We start from the raw sequence: 16,485 nt of genomic DNA on the forward strand, positions 1-16,485 counted from the left end.
TCTATGTCTGGTCTCACCGATGTACATGAGATCACACCGGGAGCACCAGACACAGTATATGACCCCAACAGACTCACAGGTGAAGCATTACCTCACCTGGAAGGACATTATTATTTTCATTATGAAGTCATTTACGTTCAAATGAAGGAACTGATAAAGTCTCGGTTTAATAACTCAGGCAAAACCTGTCAGTGCAGTCCCCAGTTAACATGCCCTTGTGGAGAGTGTTTGAATCTCCACATCTTACTGATCTAGAGCGTCCAGTATAACCCACTGAACTGCTAGTGATGGTTGTAGGTGGCCTGTGGTTGTAGAAACAGATGGTAGCAGCGGGCACCAGACCAGGCTGTGGTGCTTAAGTCCGTCAGGGTACTTTCCCTCTGAGGATAGTGGACGTGTTTCGCCTGTTTTGGAAAGTGATCAGCAAGTCATTGGTTTACCTCAGGAATTTATGGCTTGTGAGACACTTCCCAATGCCAGCACCTCTTCTGTAATATTTGCTTTTATACTGATATCTCTGACGCACTGTAGCCTCAGGCTGCAGAATCTGAAACCAGAGATAAAAACCTCAGGATAAGATGGAGAAGCTACTCGGGAACTGTAAGTCTTTGGAATTCTCTACTCTGTGGCACTGTAGAGATTCAGTCATTGTGGATACACGAAACAGGATTTAGGGATCGTGCAGTAAAGAGGCTCTAAGGCAATGTGATCGTATTGAATGATGGGCTAGGTAGAGGGTTTAATAACTGCTGCTAATTTTTGCATTTTTCTGTTCCTTAGGAATGTCTGGGGAAAAAAAACCTTTTTTTTAAAACATTTACCCGTGATGTCTCTTGAATTGATGGAACCAAATCCTTGGAGAATTTTATAAGGGATTTATTTTTGAAAAGTAATTTGAAGTGCAAATAGCCCGTTTAACCGTAAGTGATCTGTGATCTCTGTATAATACTAGATCATATCAAGACAAGGAGTGCTGCATATGTTGATTCTTTGTGCCACTCTGCAATATAGAAATACTTACTGTCCCTGCACTATAAATACAAACAGGAAATGGGAAATTCTGGAAATATCTAATTTTAAACTGCATCAATTCAGTGCTTCCAGTCTTAGGATCTTGAGAGAAACTTGACAGAAGCAGATGTAGTAGTGAAATGATAAAATGTAACAAGCAAATAAGACTGGTATCAATGAATAATTTTGGTAGTAAGAGGAATTAAAATCTAAGAGTAAAACAAAATGGAGTGAAAGGGAGAGGAAAGTTAGAAAAACAAATGCACATTTAAAGGTAAAAGGTAAAGTTTGCACAAAAGAGTACAGATTTAGTACTGGTAAATGGAATAGGTATTGAAAGGTGAAATATTGAAAGGGAATCTCATGGGATACTTCTCCACTCAGAGGATGGTGTACGTGTGGAATGAGCTGCCAGTGGAAGTGGTAGATGCTGGCTCAATTGTAACATTTAAGAAAAGTTTGCATAGGTACATGGAAGTATGGAGAACTATGGTCTGGGTGCAGGCTGATGGAACTAGGCAGAAAGCGCCACAGAATAGCACTCTAATGTAGAATAATGGACAAATAGCTGGGCAGTATTATATAAAAAAAGTTGTTTTGGCCTAGGTGTGGACAAGGGTAAGCAACCAGAATCTTTTGTTTGGGATAAATGTTAACCCAAAATGTCAACTCAGCCCAAAATGTCAACTGTCCGTTTCCCTATATGGATATTGTGGCCTCCTCTGGATCATCTCCAATGCCAGCACATCTTTCCTTAGGTAACTGCTCACAATATTCCAAGTGCGGTTTGACGAATGCCTTCTAAAGTCACCTTAACGCATGATCAGCCACCTGCCCTACTCTACAGATGTATCATGGAGAGCATTCTTACAGGTTGTATCACAGCCTGGTATGAAGCTTCCAATTCACCGTATCACAAGAGGCTGCAGAGGGCTGTAGATTCGACTAGCTCCAATGATGAGCACACCCCTCCCCATTATTGAGGACATCTTCATGAGGAGACCCACTGTGAAGGACCCTCACTATCTGGGATATGCCTTTTTGTTATTACTGTCAAAGAGGACGTATAGGAGCTGAAGAAACAGCTTCTTCCCTTCTATCATCAGATACCTGAATGACCCATCAACCCATGATACTTACTATCATTATTTCTTTTTTTGCAATACTTATTTTGTAACTTATAATAATTTTATGTATTTCACTGTAATGCTGCCGCACAACAACACACTTCATGTCATATAAGACAGTGACAATAACCTGATTTTGATTCTGAGATTTGGAAGCATATGTGGAAAGAGAAGCAGTTAATATTCCAAGTTCAGGACCCATCATTAGGTCTGGGAAAGAGAAATAAATGTGAAAATTGAAAAATAATCAACTTGTTTAACTAGCCCTCAGGACTCAACATCCAATTTATCACCTTCAGATGATCAACCATTCCAGTTCTGTGCCTCATATTTCTACCATTCCTTTACCCTCTTCTTCTGGTTTTGCAGATTTTACTCATTCTCCTCAATAGAAACTTCCTACAGAGACACCATCGCCACCCCTCTCTACCAGCACCAATCTTCATATACATCATTCAGTCTCACCTCTTTTCTACTCTATCTCTCCTCTATCTCTCCATTCTCTTTGCTCCTTCTGCCTTTCTCAGTAACTTTAAAACTCTTTCCTTTTTAACTTTTCTTTGATTACCCACATCTCTCTTTACATACATTTCCTGACCTGCAGATTGTTTCGAGAATTTTATCTCAGCAGCCCATCCTTTATTCACTGAATATTTAGTGCACTGCTTTAATTGACCATGGAAACACCTAAAAGGCAGAGCGTGTTGTACGCCATCCTATCACAATCTTCACTTTCAGTTTCAAGGCTTACATTGACAAAAGCTATGTTTACCTCACCAGTTCCCTCTGTAACTTCTCCCAAATGCTTTCAAGAATTTATTGAATTTGTCAGAGGCTGCATTTTCTCAACTCTTCTACCATGGTATCTATCATTAAGGAACTCCATCACCCAAGACATGCCCTCTACTCATTGCTACCATCAAGGACACTGCCCAGAAGAAGGCAATGGCAAACCACTTCTGGAGAAGAATTTGTCAAGCACAGTCACAGTCATGGAAAGACCATGTTACCTACGTCATACGACATAACACTTAATGAACAAAGAAACCATCAGGTAGGGGGAATAGGAGCCAGAAGGCACACACTCATTGATTTAGGAACAGCTTCTTCCCTCTGCTATCAGATTTCTGAATGGACATTGAACCCATGACTACTGCTTTTTGTTTCTCTTTTTGAACTACTTATTTAATTTACTGTAATTTACAGTTTTTTTTATTATGTATTGCAATGTACTGCTGCCACATAACAATAAATTTCATGACTGCTGGTGATAGTATGCCTGATTCTGATTCTGGTCTCCTTGCTTCTTACGTACGACGAAGTGGTGGGGAGGAATGTTGGACAATCTTCAGAGATTCAAAGCTAGCAATCAAGAAACTTTGACATTGTTGAAATAAAGGTTACAGCCGGATGTAAGTTGAGAAAGAAAGGAGCATTTTATCCAGTGTTTGTGGTCACTCATTATATGTTATATAACTATGGGTATCCAGCATAGAAACAAGCCCTTCAGCCCAGCTTGTCCATGCCAACCCAAGTGCCTTCCTGAGGTCCCATTGTCTGCATTTGGCCCATATCCCTCTAAATATTTCTTATCCATGTAGCTATCCAATTGTCCTTTAAATGTTGTTATTGTACCTGCCTCAGACACTTCCTTTGGCAATTTATTCTACATAGTCACCACCTTTTGTGTGAAAAACATACCCCTCAGTTCCCCTTTAAGTCCTGCTCCCCTTACCTTAAACATAATCTGTCTCATTTTAGACAATTCTACCATATTGAAAACACTGTCATTATTCGTTTATCTATATGCCTCATGATTTTAGAAACTTCTTTAAGGTTGCGCAGGGAAAACAGCCATAGCTTTTCTGATCTCTTTGTATAACTTCTTATGAAATAGAGGTGATTTGTAGAGACAGACAGAAACGGGTGGAGTGAGGTGGTAGGGAATAAATGAATACAGAGACCTCTGGAGGGGTGTGGATAAGGAGGAATACAGAAGTTATTATTGCTGGAATCTAATAAGTGAGGAAGGTGATAATGGGAACCAGTAGGGGAGCGGAGAAGAGCAGATGGAACCTGATTGGGCAGAGGGAGATCTGATAAATTACAGGTGTGGGCAGTAGGAAGATGAAACCAGGAGGGGGAAGAAAATAAAATGAGTGATACTGTCCAGGGAAGTTGGAATGGGGAATTATAGGAAAGGGGCAAAAATAGGAGGATCGAGGCTGGATTGGAAGGAGGGAGTGGAACACAAGAGGCATGGGTTACCTGAAATTAGAGAATTCACTGTTCATAACATTGAGTTGTACACTAATCAAACAGAGTATAAGACACCGTTTTTCTAGTTTGTGTTGGATTGGAGAAGACCAAAGTTGGGTAGGTTGGCGTGGGAATGGGAAGAAGAGATGAAATAGCTTGCAGCTGAGAGTTTGGAATGGGCATTGTGGGGTAGAGTTCAACTGCTGTGCAGACCAGTTGGCAAGGCTGCACTTGGTCTTGCTGATGCAAAGGAGACCACATTGGGTGTGCTGAATGCTGTGGATGAGGTTGGAGGAGGTGCATATAATTCTTTGCCCCACCTGGAAGGGCTGTTTAGGTACCTGAATGGTGTTGAGTGAGGAGTGCAGGAACAAGTCAGTGTTGCAGGGGGAAGTACTGGGGATCATTGAAGGTTGGGTTGGAGGGATGGGTGGACGGAGCATAGTGGAGAGAGTGGTGGCTGTGGAAGACAGAAATGGCTTGGTGGGGGAAGATCTGGCAAGTGGTGGGATCTGTGGCTGGCAGAAGAAGGGAATAGGATGAATGAATTTGTTCAGCTGGGAATGACCTTCTTTTCTGTTAATTAACGTTGCAAGTTTTTGGGTCTTGCCCATTGAAAGAGCATTCCTTGAGATGGAAAGTATTTCCAGGTCTGTTTGTGCAGGTTTAGTGGAGAGTTGAGTGTCGTGAAGTCACCAGATGAGGTTACTGCTCTGAACTCTCCCTAGCTTTTATTTATTTTTGTTCTGTATCCTGTGATGTATTGTGGCTTTGGTCTTATCCTTTTTTAATTAACTGCAGCTGTTCCAGCGATGAGTTTGGTGAGTGATGATATCCTCACCATTCAACTATTTTGAAATTTTAATTTAACCTTTCTGAGCACTGACTAATCTGGCAGAATATACACTAAATTGTCCCCGTTACTGCTAAACAAAAAAAGGACTTGCATTAACATATAATCTTCCACAACCTCAGGATGTCCCACATGACTGTACACAGTCAGCTGACTGTAAAATGAATTCACACAATCTGCAGGAAGAACTCAAGGGTTGAACAGAATCAGTGGAAGGAAGAGATCCACTGAATTCTTCCATTAGATCTTGCGTTGTTCCAGGTTCCAGCATCTGCAGTCTCTGGTATTGCTGTGAAATGAATTTTCTTTGGTGATATAGAAACCAGCCCATGTCAAAATCTCAGTCTGACCTATTAATCTGTATATGTCATATTGAGTTAGGAACATATTAATAATAAGAGACATAGACAAGGTTGACAGAACTTTTTCCCCAGTGGAAATGCTAGAGAATAAGCATTTAAGATTAGAGAGGAAGAGTTTAAAGGAGATGTTCAGAGCAGACTTTTTACAAAGTGAGTAGGAGGTATTGGAATGGGTTTACAGAGGTATTGGTGAAAGTAGATATGATGGTGGAGCTTAATTGGTTTTTAAATGGGCACATGAATATGCAGGAATTGGAGGGATATGGATCAAGAACAGTCAGAAAACATTAATTTCAATTTGGCATTGTGTTTGACACAGACACTGTGGGCTAAAGGGCCTTTTTCTGTGTTAGACTGTACCATGGGCTATCTTTGAAATAAGACTGGGGAGATTTACAATGGAGATATAAGTGATTGCAGATACTGGATTACGATGCAAAAAACAAGTTGCTGGACTCAGTGGGTCAGGCAACATTTGTGGAGGGAATTGGACAGGGATTGTGTCAGTCAGTAAGACACAGAATTTGGAGATAATTCATACAGATTAAATGTTTCCATCTGAAATGTTGACTATCCACTTCCTACGGATTATGGCACCTCTTTCCCCCAAAGGAGAGATGTATAAAATCAGAGGGCAACTTTAATATAGAGTGATAAGAAGTTTAGGGGGATTTGGAAGTGCCTTTTATTTCAGAGGGTGATTGGAATCTGGAGCTTACAACCTGAGGAGCTGGTGAGGGCAGTGACTCTCATGGCATTTAAGAGAATCTGGATGAACACTTTAGTTGTTAAGGCAGAGAAGCTTTTGGTTTAGTGCTGATAAATGGGATTAGTACAGATGGTTACATAAAAGTTGCTGGTGAACACAGCAGGCCAGACAGCATCTCTAGAAAGAGGTACAGTCGACGTTTCAGGCCGAGACCCTTCATCAGGACTAACTGAAAGAAGAGCTAGTCAGAGATTTGAAAGTGGGAGGGAGAGGGGGAGATTCGAAATGATAGGAGAAGACAGGAGTGGGAGAGATGGAGCCAAGAGCTGGACAGTTGATTAGCAAAAGGGATATAAGAGGACCATAGGACTGGAGGTCTAGGGAGAAGGAAAAGGGGGGAGGAGCCCAGAGGATGGGCAAGGGGTATAGTGAGAGGGACAGAGGGAGAAAAAGGAGAGAGAGAAAAAGAAGGTGTGTTTATAAATAAATAACAGATGGGGTACGAGGCGGAGGTAGGGCATTAGCTAGTCAGAACTCCTAGAGATGCTGCCTGGCCTGCTGCGTTCACCAGCAACATTTATGTGTGTTGCTTGAAATTCCAGCATCTGCAGATTTCCTCGTGTTTACAGATGGTTACATGATGGTCAGTAAGGACAGATGGGCTGACTGGCCTGTTTCTGTGAAATACGATTGGATAAACATGGTTTGTTTTCCTTGGAGATGTGGAAGCTGTAGGGATACGTGATTGAAGTCTAGAAACTTATAATGGTGGTTGTTAGCCTTTGATCCCTTGATGGGGATAAACCATTCCCAATTACAGAGCTCTTCAAAACTAGAGGGCAGAGGTTTAAGGCAAGGGATGGGCCGTTTAGAGGAGATCTGGGGAAGAATTTTTTTTCATCCTGATAGTGTTTGGAATCTGGAACACAGCATAAGATTCTCACAACATTTGAGCAATATCAAGATAAACACTTAATTGCAAAGGCATTGAAGGCGGTGGACCAGGTGCTGTTAAATACGGTTAGAATAGATGGCTGGCACGGACTTGATGGTCTGAGGGTCCGGTTTTTGTTCTGTACCTCTTCTATTGCTCAAACTTTCCTGCTTTTCTTCCAAGTATTGCCTTGGGATTTTGAATTAGCAGACAAAGTTTAACAGCTCTTTTCATAAGGGGATTAACCCCGATCTAAACCTCCAGCTTGTTGTTGGCATTTTAACGCAAATTAGACAGGCTTTAGGTTGTGAATGTGGCTAAGTTTTATTAACCTGTGGCATGAGGGCAAAGCTGATAGAAGGAAGGTAATCGTTGTTTCATGCTAACTCCCTGACTTTGATCAAAGGTCTAAGACAAAGCCTGTGAATTATGCAAACATTTTCTCCATCGAATAAATTGTGTCGGCCTCTCTTTCTCAAGCCAAGGCTCCCACTGTGCTCATTGTCAGATGAGGTTGCAGGGATGAGATGACAGTTTTCATGATAACAACTTAAAACTGTCTGTTTTACACGTTTCAGTGGCAAACCTGTGAGCCTGCTGCTGTTCAAGCCACTGCGTATTGCAGTGTCGGTTCCCAGCTATTTTATAACTGGTCAATTTGCATTAGTATTCAGAAATAAAGATACAGTGCTAATCAATCTGTACAGCTAGATGCAGCAACTTAATCTTTTCACTAATCTTACACTCCTCTGTTTATCAGCCTCAAAATTTCTATGCATGACATTGTCCAGCTGACAGAATCCTTTAAGGTAACCAAATGTGATAGAGAAAGATAATGGGACATTAAGCATCCCAGGAGAGAGCTAGTGGGATATCAAACAGTCACCAGAACAGAAGATTAATTAGGACTTTGAACTGATTCTTAGGCAGCTAGGTGACTCTGAAATCCTCTGATGGGACAGGTGAATCAAAACAACTTTTCTTGGGTAACACATGCAAAATGCTGGAGAAGCTCAGCAGGTCAGGCAGCAGCTATGGAGGGGAATTAACAGTCAATGTTTTAGGCCAAAACCGTTAATCAGGACTGGAAAAGAAGGGAGCAGAAGCCAGAATGAGAAGATAGGGAGAAAGGAAGGAGTACACGCTGATGGGGGATAGGTGAGTCCAGTTGAGGTGAAAGGTGGTTCGTTGGGTTTGGGGAGATGAAGTAAGAGGCTAGGAGGGGATAGGTGGAAAAGTTCCTCTCCTATGGATGGGGCCTGGCAAGGTGGCATTTAGATTATCATGCCCATGTCAGACATCAAGCACAATACTAATCCCATTCACCAACACATGGTCCATATGCATTGGTAAATCACGTGTTCATGTAGATACTTTTCTAATACTTCAAGAGCTTCTGTCCCCACCACTGCCTCTGGAAGTATATGGGTTTTGGATATGTTACATTGGTGGCTAACTGCATAGTGGATGTGGTTTGTCAGTAGTAAAGGGGATGAATATTTAGGGTGCTGGATCGGGTGCCAAGCAAGTGGGGTGCTTAGACCTGGATAGTGTCAGATTTAATGAATGTTTCTTGTTCTGCACTAATCTGTGCAAGTGGAGGGCATTACATATATATGTACTTTGAGTACCAGTTCAGCTGATTATTATGGATTTGTTTTAGAAACGTTGGCTCTTTTTTCTTTGGAGCATGGGAGAATGAACAGTGTTCTTTATAGAAGAGTATAAAATTACAAGTATAGTTAGAGTGCGTGTGCATAGCCTTTCCTCAGTGTTAAAGAATCAAGAATGGGAGGGAATAGGTTTAGAGTGAGAGGGGAGGGATTTCATAGGAATCTGAGAGTTGACTTTTTCACCCAGAGGGTGTTCAGTTAATGGGATGACCTGCCAAAGGAAGTGGTTGAGGTAGGTACATAAACAACTTTTAAAAGGCACTTTGATGGGTACATGAATAAGGAAGGTATGGGCAAATGGAATTAGAGTAGATAGTCAGCATGGAACACTTGGGCCGAAGGGCCTGTTTCCATGCCGTGTGACTCACTGGCACTACAGTCTGACCACATCCTCTGTGTCCAACTCTGCTTCTCAATACAGCTCTGTTGTTTTGGAGCAGGGGCAATCCAACCTTTTTTATGCCATGGACCAATACTATTAAGCAAGGAGTCTGTGGATCTCAGGTTGGGAACCCATGTTTTAGAGGTCTGGTCTGGAAGTGAATTCAAACTCATCACTCAAAATATGTTGTACATTTAGTCAGTGCAGTCCAGTTATAGTACCATGCATAATGAAAATATAATGACATAATTGTTGAGAGTCGTGTTAAAAGATCTGAAAATGATTGCTTTAATTTATTTGGATACTTCAAAGAAAAACACAACCTCTTCTGTGAGTTCAGAAAGTTGATGGCTCACCCACCAACTTAACTGAGGCTCATCTGGAAGCTGACTGGTCTGAGGATGGATACCAGGTTCTCCTACTGTGAGCAAGCATGGTCATAAAATCAGTACAATATGCCCTTGTAGTGCACCATTAATATAACTGAATGAAAACTTTCGATAGTATGATGTGCTTGATAAACAGCTGACAAAACATGATTAAGCTGTTGCCGGCAAGGGCACTGCAAGCAGGTTGACTGCTGTACTCTCACAATAGAATGGGCTAGATAGTTGAAAATGAAATGTTTGCAGGACTGTGGAGAAAGAATAGTGAGGAATAGAACTGACAATGTTCTTTCAAAGAGTGTACACAGACTGAATGGGCCACATGCGTAGCACAGTAGCTGGTGCTGCTGCACCTCATTTCCAGTGACCCAAGGTCGATTCTGACCTCCAGTGCTGTCTGTGTGGAGTTTGCCCTTTACCCTATGAACACTTACCCCAGGGTGATCCACTTTCCTCCCACACCCTAAAGGTATGCATGTTACCAGGTTAATTGGCTGCTGTAAGTGATTACTGATATGTAGGTGAGTAGTAGGATCTAAGGCCGTCGATGGGAATGTGGGAGAGAATACGTTATGGGGAAATATTGTGAGTTTGTGAATGGAACTACTTTTATACTTTATACTTTATTGTCGCCAAACAATTGATACTAGAGCATACAATCATCATAGCAATATTTGATTCTGCTCTTCGTGCTCCCTGGAGTACAAATCGATAGTAAGTATTAAAAATTTAAATTACAAATCATAAATAGAAAATAGAAAAGGGAAAGTAAGGTAGTGCAAAAAAACCGAGAGGCAGGTCTGGATATTTGGAGGTTTGTGGCCCAGATCTGGGTCAGGATCCGTTCCCAAATCTAGCCATACGAGTCTTCAAGCTCCTGAGCCTTCTCCCGGAGGGAAGAAGGGGGAAAAGTGTGTTGGCTGGGTGGATCGTGTTCTTGATTATCCTGGCAGCACTGCTCCGACAGCGTGCAGTGTGAAGTGAGTCCAAGGATGGAAGATTGGTTTGTGTGATGTGCTGGACTGTGTTCAGTTTTGTTGTGATGTGTCAACTAGTGATGTTGTTCAGAGAGGCAGCATGGACTCAGAGGTCAAATGGCCTCCATCTGTGCAATAGGGAAGTATAATCAAATAGTCGTTTTCCTGACTCTGTCATTGCATGAAACTTGAACGTAGCAATTTGATTCTGAGATAAGTTCCATAACTCTGGAGGCTTTAGTCAGGGAAGCATTTCATGTGGTCTGACTGTAAGATCCCCAGGCACAATAATCTCAGAAGAGTCAATGGCAACCAGAGCAATTTCTTTGCTAGGATCCAATGCCAGTGTGGTTAATGTTACTTGTAGCCATGCACGGCTTGATAGGATAACTAGCAGTAGAAATGATGCTTGAATATATGTATTTTGCTCAGTTTTCATGGAACTCTGGGCCATTGAGGTACTACTGATCTCCTGAGGATGGTGCATCCTGCCTTCAGCACTGGATAAAGGATAAAGACGAAGTCTTGGGTTCTCATTAATCACCAGCACCCTGCCAGTGAGGCCACCCTTTCTGGACTTAACTCCTATCAATTTCCTTCTCTATGTGCTTGCACTGCCTTGATAGCTTAGGGTGATAATTCTAACTTCAATAACTGATGTTATTGTTGCTTTGCTAATTGTACACAGTTCAGCAACGGCTAATGTGAGAATTGCAGGAAACATTAGGGCCCCACCTAAAGTGAGATCTGGACTTCAAAAAATTGCAGCCGAGTTATGAATGACATGCAGTCAAAATTGCAGAAAACAATATTCTTTTACATTAATTATGCTTTTGAAAAGGTTCAAAGTTCAAAGTAAATTTATGTCAAAGGACATATGTGTCACCACATACAACCCTGAGATTCACTATCTTGCAGGCAATCATAGTAAATACGAGCAGCACAACAGAATAAATGAAAAGCCTCACCCAACAGAGCAGACAACAACCAATGTGCAAAAAGAAACAGCAAACTGTGCAAGTACAAAAAGAAAGAGAAAAAAGAAATAATAATAGTAAGTAAATAACCAATAAATATTGAGAACATGAAATGAAGAGTTCTGATAGTGAGTCCACAGGTTATGGGAAAAATTCGGTAATGGGATGAGTAAAGTTATTCCCTCTGGTTCAAGAGCCTGTTGAGGGAAAATAATTATTCTTGAACCAGGTGGGTGGGTCCTGAGGCTCCTGTATCTTTTTCCTGATGGTGGCAGTGAGAAGAGAACATGGCCTGGATGGTGGAGGTCCTTGCTGATGGATGTTGCTTTCCTGTAACAGTGCTCAATGGTGAGGAAGGCTTTACCTGTGAATGGACTGGGCCATACCCACTGCTTATTGTGTGATTGTTGTAAGGAAGCCAGAAAAGAACCTGTGAGGGGAATTAAGAAAGCCAGGAGGAACCCTGAAAGTCTCTGACAAGTAGGATGAAAGAAAATCCCAAAGAATTCTTTTCATACATTAACGGCAAGAGGATAATGAGAAAGAGGTCTCAAGGATCCACTCAAGGATAAAGGGGAAAAAGGGCGGTAGAGGCAGGTACATTAAGAAACTCTTAGGTAGCCACAAAGGCATCCGTTAGTCTTGCGAGAACATGGATCAGCGCCTGGAAAGTCTTCACTTTCCAGGGCGCAGGCCTGGGCAAGGTTGTATGGAAGACCAGCAGTTGCCCATGCTGCAAGACCCCCTTCTCCATGACACCAAAGTTGTCCAAGGGAAGGGCATTAGGACCCATACAGCTTGGCACCAGTGTCGTCGCAGAGCAATGTGTGATTAAGAGCCTTGCTCAAGGACACAACACGTTGCCTCGGCTGGGGCCCGAACTCACGACCTTCAGGTCGCTAGTCCAATGCCTTAATCACTTGGCCACATGCCCACCAAGATTAACATGCATGGGATCCATGGTGAATTGACCAGTTGGATTTAGAATTAGCTTGTATATAAAAGGCAGAGGATAATATTTGAGGGTAGCCACAAGAGTGATGGAAAAGCAGAGGGCTATCTAGGATGTAAAGGTTAGATTGTTCTTAGAGTAAGCTAAAATATTGGCCCAACATCATGGCCAGAAGACTTGTACTGTACTGAATCATGATGAAGAATTTTAGCCCAAAACATTGACTGTGCATTAATTTCCAGAGATACTCCCTGACCGACTGAGTTCCTTCTTCAGCTTGTGTATATTGCTCTAGATTTCTAGTATCTGCAGAATCTCTTGTGTTTATGCAGTACTGAGCCTTAGTGTTCCGTAAACACAAAATACTCTGCAGATGCTGGGGTCCTGATGAAGGGTTCCGGCCCAAAGCATTGACTGATCGTTTCCACGGGATACTGCCCGACCTGCTGAGTTCCTCCAGCGTGTTGTGAGTGGTGCCTTAGTGTTCTATGGTTTTGGAGGTAGAGGATGTGGATAGGGTCCTAAAGAGTACTTTGCACCAGCACTTTTCCTATCAGAAGTGCATGGAGAATAGGTAGATCTTTGTGGAGTGTGCTAATGTGTAAGGGCATTCAAAATAAAGAAGAAGGTAGTGTTGTGTTTCTGAAAAAAATATTAAGGTGGACTAGTTCTCTGGGCCAGATAGGAAATACTCCAAGTTACTGAGAATGGCAAGAGATTTGCTGGGTCTTTACCCAATATCATAGTGGCCTCTCTAGCCACAACTGAGGTCCCAGAGGACTGGTGAATAGCTAAAGTTGTTGCATTATTTAAGACGGGAAAATAGGGATAATCCTGGAAACTATAAACTGGTGAATCTCATGTCAGTGGTAGGGAAATTATTGGGGTGGATTCTTAGGGGTAGGATTTATGACCAGTTTAAAAATCAATGCCTAATTAGGGTCAGTCAGCATGGCTTTGTGTGTGGCGTGTTTTTGGAGAAGCTGATGAAGATGTGTAGAAGGTAGACATGTTTTCTACATGGATTTTAGTAAGATGTTTGACAAGATCCATGTTGGGAGATTCATCCAGAAGATTAACATGCATGGGATCCATGGTGAATTGACCATTTGGATTTAGAATTAGCTTGAATATAAAAGGGTAGTATTTGATGGGACTTGTTCTGTCTGTGCCTAGTGGTGATCTGCAGGGATCATTACAGGGACTTCTGCTGTTTGTGATCATACATAAATGACCTGGATAAAAATGTAGATAAAATTGTTTTGCAAGCTTGCAGCCACTATGAAGATTGGTAGTGCTGTATATAGTGTAGAAGACTGGCAAAGGATAATGCAGGATATTGGAGGTGGGAGGAGAAGATGGCGGTGCACCTGCGTGTGCGCAGCCCTCCGGTGAAAAAATGATATCGTATCTGTTAAATAGGTGCCGTGGACAATTCTGATTTGATGGAGAATGGACGTGAAAGCACAGAGGAACGTCTGGAGAAATTTCTGAAACGTCTGTTCGCTGCTGTCGTTACTGTGTGGTCAGGAATCTTTTGGAGGGTAGGCCTCAAAATCCCCGGCCTTGCCTGCTTTTGGCAACCGAGGAGGTCGAATCGCTCGGACAGAGATGGCGCTCAGTACTTGGTGTCGGAGAGCAGATCAGAGCTTGAAGTTTTCGGGTGACTTAGAGTCGGATTGTGGTCGGCATGGCAGGGAGAGTTTTTCTTCCTTCTCCCGTCTGCGTGAAATGTGGGGCATTTGAGAAACTTTGAACTTTACTGTGCTCATGGACTTCTTCAGCAAGTTATGGTATTGTTGCACTGTTGTAACTGTATGTTATAGTTATGTGGTTTTGTCAGTTTTTTCAGTCTTGGTCTGTCCTGTGTTTTGTGATATCATACCGGAGGAAATAATGTATCATTTCTTAATGCATGCATTACTAAATGACAATAAAAGAGGACTACGTGTTTTCATAATCATAGTTGCACTTATGGGCAGAGAAAGGACAGATGGAGTTTCAACAGGTCAAATGCGAAGTGCTACAGTTATGGGAGATCAAATGTAAAGGGATAGTACACTGTTAATGGCAAGACTCTTAACAGTGTTGATGTGCACAGGGCTCTTAGAGCCTAAGTCCATAGCTCCATGAAAGCGGCTGCACAGATTGATAGGGAAATAAAGACAATATGGCATGTTTGCCTTTATTAGTTGAGGAACTGAATTCAAGAGTTGGAAAGTTATGTTGCAGCTTCATAAAACATTAGTCTGACCGCATTTGGAGTATTGCATTTAGTTCTGGTTGTTCTTTATAGGAAGGATGAAACAAACTTTGGAGAATGTGCAGAGAAGGTTTACCAGGATGTTTCTTGCATTAGAGGGCACTTAATATAAAGAGAGGTTGAACAACCTTGGGTTGTTTTCTGTAGAACAGTGCAGGTGTAGAGGAGACATGATAAAGGTTTATAAGATTATGAGAGGAATACATAGATATAGTAGACAGCCATGGTGCTTTCCCCAGCATTGAAATGCGTAATACAAGAGGGCGTGCTTTCGAGGTAAGTGGGGATAAATTCAAAGGGAATTTTTATGCAGGGTGTGGTGGGTGCCTGGAATGCGAAGCCCAGGCTGGTGGCTGGGGCAAATAGGATAGAAGTGCTTAAGAGGCTTTTTGATAGACAAATGAATGTTTAGCAAAAGGAAAGATACAAACTTTGTGTAGGCAGAAGGGATTACTTTAATTGGGCATTTGATTCCTAACTTAATTAGTTAGCCCTAACATCATGCACTGAATGACCCGTTCCTGTGCTTTTCTGTTCTTTGACCTATATTCTGTTTTTTCAATGCCCATTACTCGGGGACTGTAATTCATTGCTGAGGGAGGGTGTATGATTGGCTTAGTTCCTGGGGTCCGCTGAGGACAAGGGTAGGTAGTTGGAATCCACTAAGAGAGACTGACAGAAGGGCTGGAGACCCTAGCGGGGTCAAGAGAGAGGATGCTGACCTCAGGAGTAGCTAAGAAGTATAGTCAGAGACCTCAGGGGTAACTGGTAATTGGTTTATTATTGTCACAAATATCAAGATACAGTGAGCTTTTTTCACTAATTCAGACAGGTCTGTCCAAACATGGTACAAATGAAAAAAGAACAGCAAATTGCAGATTATCATGTTACAGTACAGTGCACTGCCTGTGGACAAATAAGGTGCATGATAAAGTAGATTAAGTGATCAAGAAACCATTTTTATTGTGAAAAAAAAAGGGATATTCAAGAGTCTTATAACAGCAGGATTGAAACTTTCCTTGAGCGTAGAAGTACTTATTATCAAGACTTTGTATCATTTGCCAGAGTGAAGAGGGAGAAGAGAGAATGACTGCAGTGAGATTGGTCATTGATTAAGTTGGCTGGTCTCCTAAGGCAGTGGGAAGTGTAGATAATGGAGAGGAGGCTGGATTCCATGATGTACTGAGCTGTGTCCACCTCAGGAAGTGCGGAAGAATGTTGAGGGAGGTCAGAGACCTTGAAGAGTAAGGGGTGGGTTAGTTGGGCCCAGTTATTTGTGAATCGGTATTTCCTATTGCAATGCTGTTTAGGTGAGTCTTCCAGAATGTGGTGTACAGCATGAGGCCATTTGGTCCATCTCGTCTGTGCAAATGATCCTGCCCCACTCAAACCTTCCCCAGAAAGTTTTCACCTCACCTTTTCAGCAGATTCTTATATACCTTTCTCCCCTGTGTCTCTGAGAGAGCAATTAATGTACAGTTGATCTCAAGATAGAGAAACATTTGGACTTCTCTGATGCCCTGTGTCACCTCAGGACATCACCAAACCAATGAAATTATTTTGCATTGTCATCACTGTTGAAATAAGACAAATGGAGGAACTCATTTGTGCCTGGCAAGC

At 42.1% G+C, this 16,485-nt stretch overlaps 1 protein-coding gene across 3 annotated transcripts in view; it reads left to right on the plus strand.

The window, feature by feature from the left end:
- The window catches only part of bmpr1ba (bone morphogenetic protein receptor, type IBa), a 604,340-nt gene that overhangs the window by 405,132 nt on the left and 182,723 nt on the right, over positions 1-16,485 (plus strand). The window lies entirely within an intron of this gene.

This window comes from Mobula birostris, chromosome 4, assembly GCF_030028105.1.
Source record: "Mobula birostris isolate sMobBir1 chromosome 4, sMobBir1.hap1, whole genome shotgun sequence".
Lineage (NCBI taxonomy): Eukaryota > Metazoa > Chordata > Chondrichthyes > Myliobatiformes > Myliobatidae > Mobula > Mobula birostris.